General features: G+C 47.2%; 1 non-coding gene across 1 annotated transcript; it reads left to right on the top strand.

The window, feature by feature from the left end:
- Nucleotides 1–4,903: 4,903 nt before the first annotated feature.
- On the top strand, nt 4,904–5,039 carry LOC123456152. Its single transcript, XR_006634366.1, has one exon. It is a non-coding gene; the product is annotated as a small nucleolar RNA SNORA21 (small nucleolar RNA).
- Nucleotides 5,040–5,256: the final 217 nt, after the last annotated feature.

The raw sequence follows: 5,256 nt of genomic DNA, 5'->3' as shown, positions 1-5,256 counted from the left end.
TTGTCCTTGGCTGGATTGCTTTTACTTATTTATTTATTTGAGTGAGAGAAAGAAGGAGAGAGAGAGAGAGAGAGAGAAAATGGGTACACGAGGGCCTCCATCCAGCCACTGCAAACCAACTCCAGACACATGTACTGCCTTGTACATCTAGCTTATATGGGTACTGGGGAATTTATCCTAGGTCCTTGGGCCTCACAGGCAAGCATGGTAAATGCTAAGCCATCACTCTAGCCCCCTGTTTTCACTTTTAAATCAAGATTTAATCTCCATAAGTTTGTGTATTTTCTGTAATTTCTCTTGCTGTTGATTTCTAGCTTTATTCCATGGTGGTCAGACAAAACACAAGAGGTTAGTTCAGTTCTTCTATATTTGTTGAGACTTGCTTTGGGTCCTAATATGTGATCTGTTTTCAAGAATGTTCCATGGGCTGCTGAAGAGAACATGTATTCTGTAGTATTTTGGTGCAATGTTCTGTAAATGTATGTTAGAGCAAAACTTAACTGAACTTACTAGGATCTATAGCTGATTTATTTGGTTATTTACTTACTCATTTTGAGGTAAGGTCTCTCTCTAGCCCAGGCTGACCTGGAATCCACTATGCAGTCTCAGGCTGGCCTCAAACTCAGTGATCCTCCTACCTCTGCCTCCCGGGTGCTGGGATTAAAGGCGTGTGTCACTACACCCAGCTTGGTCTTTTTTTTTAAATTTATTTTTATTGTATAAAGAGGGGAAAGAGAGGGGGAGAGAGGGAGAGAGAGAGAAAGAGAGAGAGGGAGAGAGAACTGGCACACCAGGGCCTCAGCCACTACAATCTAACTCCAGATGCTTGTGCCACCTAGTGGGCACGTGCAACCTTGCTCTTGCCTCACCTTTGTGTGTCTGGCTAACATGGGATCTGGAGAATTGAACATGGGTCCTTAGGCGTCACAGGCAAGTGCCTTAACTGCTAAGCCATCTCTCCAGCCCAGTCTTTTATTTTTAATGTTTCCAAATTATTATCTTTTCCACAGTACACATTTTTCACAAGCCACAGTCCTTTGCAGGTATTCAAAAATCTGTAAACAGTGCCTAAGCCCCCACCCTAGGCACTTGATTGAAGCTTGTGAATGTTTTAAGTCCTTCAATCAAGTTTCAACTCTTCCACTTGTATAAGGAATCAAGAGCCTTCTCACTTTAAATTACGTATATTTTATCCTACAGCCTGCAATGCAGTAACTCTTATTTGGTCTTTACCTGGATTCATTTGGTTTGCTTGTGCTTGAGACAAGGTCTCATGTAGTCTAGGCTGGCCTCAAATTTGCTCTGTAGCTGAGGTTGGCTCCAAACTCCTGTTCCTACTTCCTCCTCCCAAGTTATGTAGTTACAGATGTGTTCGTTCCCAGTTTCTGTTTGGGTTCTCTATTCTGTACAGCTTATCTCCTTGCCTGCTCCTGCCTCCCGTTTGCACTGTCTTGATAATATTGCTATGTATAAATATTTTTTAAAATATTTTTTTATTTTTATTTGAGAGCGACAGACGGAGAGAGAAAGGCAGAGAGAGAGAGAGAGAGAGAGAGAGAGCAAGAGCGAAAGCAAGAGAGAGAGAGAGAGAGAGAGAGAATGGGCGCGCCAGGGCCTCCAGCCATTGCAAACAAAACTCCAGATGTGTGCGCCCCCTTGTGCATCTGGCTAACGTGGGTCCTGGGGAATGGAACCTCGAACCGGGGTCCTTAGGCTTCACAGGCAAGCACTTAACCGCTAAGCCATCTCTCCAGCCCGCTATGTATAAATATTAACACTGGGGAAAATTCCTCCCAATGTACTCGTGTTTTTCAAAATCATTTGGCTATTCTAGGCTTTTTCCTGCCCACATAAACTGAAGAGGAAGCTTGCCCATGCCCACGCAGAAACTTGTTGAGATTTGGACCAGGGTTACATCAGCCTGGACCAGTTTTAAGAAAGGACTGTTTGTTTCTCTGCAGCTCTGGGGTCTGACCTGGCCTCCATGCTGATGTCCAACGAACACAAGCTCTCTTGCTGGTTACAGGAAAGAGACCATGTGGAAAAGCTGAGCAGCTGTACTTGGTGCATGACTGGCAAGTGAACCGTGTTCTATCTAGAATCCTAGAATCTGAGCAGCCTCAAAACTTGACACTGGCTCCTCTCCGGCTGGAGGGAAGTCTTGGGAGTCATAAGCTGCCACTAGGAAAACAGAATGTGCGCATCTTCAGAGCCATGAACTGCACTTTTTCTGAACCTGGGAGACCCAAGTGTTTACTTCAGGGAAGTCCTTCTTACTCTGTCTTGCCAGAGATTGCTGCTGGACTGAGGAATGCTGAAAATATGCTTCTTACTGACTCTGTCAGAAATAGTTGAGGGCTGGGCTGGAGAGATGGCTTAGTGGTTAAGCGCTTGCCTGGGAAGCCTAAGGGCCCCAGTTCGAGGCTCGATTCCCCAGGACCCACGTTAGCCAGATACACAAGGGGGCGCACGCATCTGGAGTTCGTTTGCAATGCCTGGAGACCCTGGCGCACCCATTGTCCATTCTTCTCTCTCTCTCTGCCTCTTTCTCTCTGTATCTGTTGCTCTTAAATAAATAAATAAATAAATAAACAAAAAAGTTAAAAAAATTTAAAAAAAGAAAGAGTTGAGGGTCGGGGAGGCTGTAGGGGTCTTGCAATGAAGGATCACTTTGTCAAAGCCTTCCTTGCGGCTTCTCCAGCAACTGCTATGTTTTCTCTACAGTCTTACCCTTGGGGGAGCAGCTCTCTCCTCTTTCTGCTCCATTTCCTTCAGCGCCACCACTTCCCTCTGGTGACACCTGTGAGTTCTCCAATCTGGCTTATTTTAGTCGGTGACCCAGATACTTGACACGTTAACCTTCATTTCAGTTAGCGCCAGAGGAGCGCGCCCAGTTCCTCTTTTGTTCTTATCTAAAAATTGGCATCAGGCTACCATTTTGGCGTATGTGTGGGTAACATGTGTGTACATGTGTGTGTGGTCATGTGTGTGGGTGCAGATGCACACCTGTGACGGCACGTGTGTGTGGAGGGCAGAGGACTCCCAGGCTCAGTCTTTGCTGGTCAGGAAGCTTCCAGGAAATTCTCCAGTCTCCAACCCCGCCCCTTCTCACTTGTAGGCACCCTGGGATTCCAGCTGCCCACCACAGTGCCTGGCTTTTATGTGAGGTTTTGTGGATTCGAACTCAGAACTCAGGGATCACACTTGCCTTGTGTAGCCCAGGCTGATTTTGAGCATGCGCTATGGCCAAGGATGAGATTGAACTTCTGCTCTTCTTGCCCCCGCCCCTCTGAGGGCTTGGATGCCTGGATCCCGATGCCATTAATTCAGGAGTGAAGTCCTAATAAAAGGAGGAGTCTTGCCCACCCCCTGTGCACTTTGGCCTTGTGACGTTTTCTTCCTTGGTACGATGCAGCACAGAGGGTCTCGGGAGGCGCTGGTCCCTCCACGTTGGACTTCTGGGCCATCAGAACTCTGAACCAATAAACTTCTCTTTGTTCGGCATTACTCAGTGCGTAGTCTTCTGTCACCGACAAAGACAGTAACTTTCTAGTAACACTTGGTGTCATTTAACTTCCATTGTCTCCCTATTAGGAAAAATAGCAAAACTCTTAGTCAGGTCTGGCTAAGGAAATGACTTCATCCCAGCCCAGAGCGTTTCCCCAACCCCTCTAATATTACTTTTCCTCTATATTGTTGCCCATCCTCTCCAAGCCCCTCCCCCCACGCACCCTGCCTCTTACACTGGAATGGTTCCGTGCAAATGCAAAGCGTAGCTTCTTGTGGTCTGGTGTTCTGTCAACTGTTCACACCAGATGACATGCCCGCCAAGGGCCCGAGGGCAGGAAGCCAGAGATAAGGATGGAGTATTTCAGAGCGAACCCGGCGCAGGTCTTCCGTGCGCTCTTCTTGGACCACGAGAACGCACAGCTGCTCGACTTGGAGTTCAAAAACGCCTGGGGGGCGGCAGGACTCGGGGCTGCAGACTGGCCACATGTGGGGCTTAAGGCTTCTATGGTTTAGTCCTTCACTCGTAAAACCGGAGTGGAAACCAGCCATCCTTCCTCTTCTCTCTCTCCCCATTTTCTTTCTTTCTTATCCTTTTTTGTTTGTTTGTTTGGAAGCAGGGTCTCACTTTAGCCCAAACTGACCTGAAACTCACTCTGTAGCCCAGGCTGGCCTTGAAGTAATGGCAATGCTCCTTCTGCAGCCTCTGAAGTGCTAGGATTAAAGGCATATGCCACCACGCCTGGCTGGTTTATTTATTTTGTTTTTAAAATTTTTTTTATTGACAGTCTCTATACATGTACACAATACGCAGTGATCATAATTCCCTCCCAGCCTTTCCTTCGTCCCTCTTCCTCTGTCACCTCTCTACCAAATCCCTTCTTTCCAACTAGCCCCTCTTTTATTTTGATACCATCTTCTCCCTTTCCCCCTCTCTCAACCTCTCTCCTAGCCATCTTGGTACATAGCCCTGGCTAGCCTGTAACCTGGAGCTTGTTATGTAGACTGGAGTCGCCTCAAGTTTATAGTTGTCCTTCTGTGTCTTCCTATTGAGTGCTGGGGTGACAGGCATGGGTCACCACACTTTGCTCCCCATTTCTGCCTCACCCTGTTACTTCTTAGCCAACTTCAAACTCATTCCTCTTTGCCAAAGCAAGTTTTTTTAAAATCACTCAGTGGTGGGCTGGAAGGACTGCTTAGAGGTTAAGGCACTTGCCTGCAAAGCCAAAGGACCCAGGCTCGATTCCCCAGGACCCACGTTAGCCAGATGCACGAGGGGGCGCACACGTCTGGAGTTCCGTTTGTAGTTCCGTTTGTAGTGGCTGGAGGCCCTGGCACGCCCATTCTCTCTCTCTCTCTCCCACTCTTTCTCTGTCAAATAAATATAAATAAAAATATTTTAAAAGTACTCAGTGTGCCTTTTGCTAATGACTCATTGAGTCGTCAAGCAGGCACAGAGCACAGAGTGAAAACACCGCTTTTGGGTGAAGTGGCAACACGTGCTGTTGACTTCGATCGCTGGTGTGACAAGGTAAAAGTAAATAAATAATAAATAATAAAATAAAAAGAAAGTGTGAACAAACATGCCCAGAAAAGCCCTGCATCTGCTGCTCCTACTTCTGATGCAGCTGAGTGGACTGAGAAATCCTGTGATCACAGCGAGACGGCCTGTGGCAAGGTCCGAGCCAGCTCACCTTGGGCTACTGTTGGCCCCTCCATAGCCATTTATTGCCCATCTCTGTGTCTGAC

Source organism: Jaculus jaculus, chromosome 19, assembly GCF_020740685.1.
Source record: "Jaculus jaculus isolate mJacJac1 chromosome 19, mJacJac1.mat.Y.cur, whole genome shotgun sequence".
Classification (NCBI taxonomy): domain Eukaryota; kingdom Metazoa; phylum Chordata; class Mammalia; order Rodentia; family Dipodidae; genus Jaculus; species Jaculus jaculus.
Note: the sequence above shows the minus strand (reverse complement) of the source record. Positions and strands in the feature narration are given on the sequence as shown.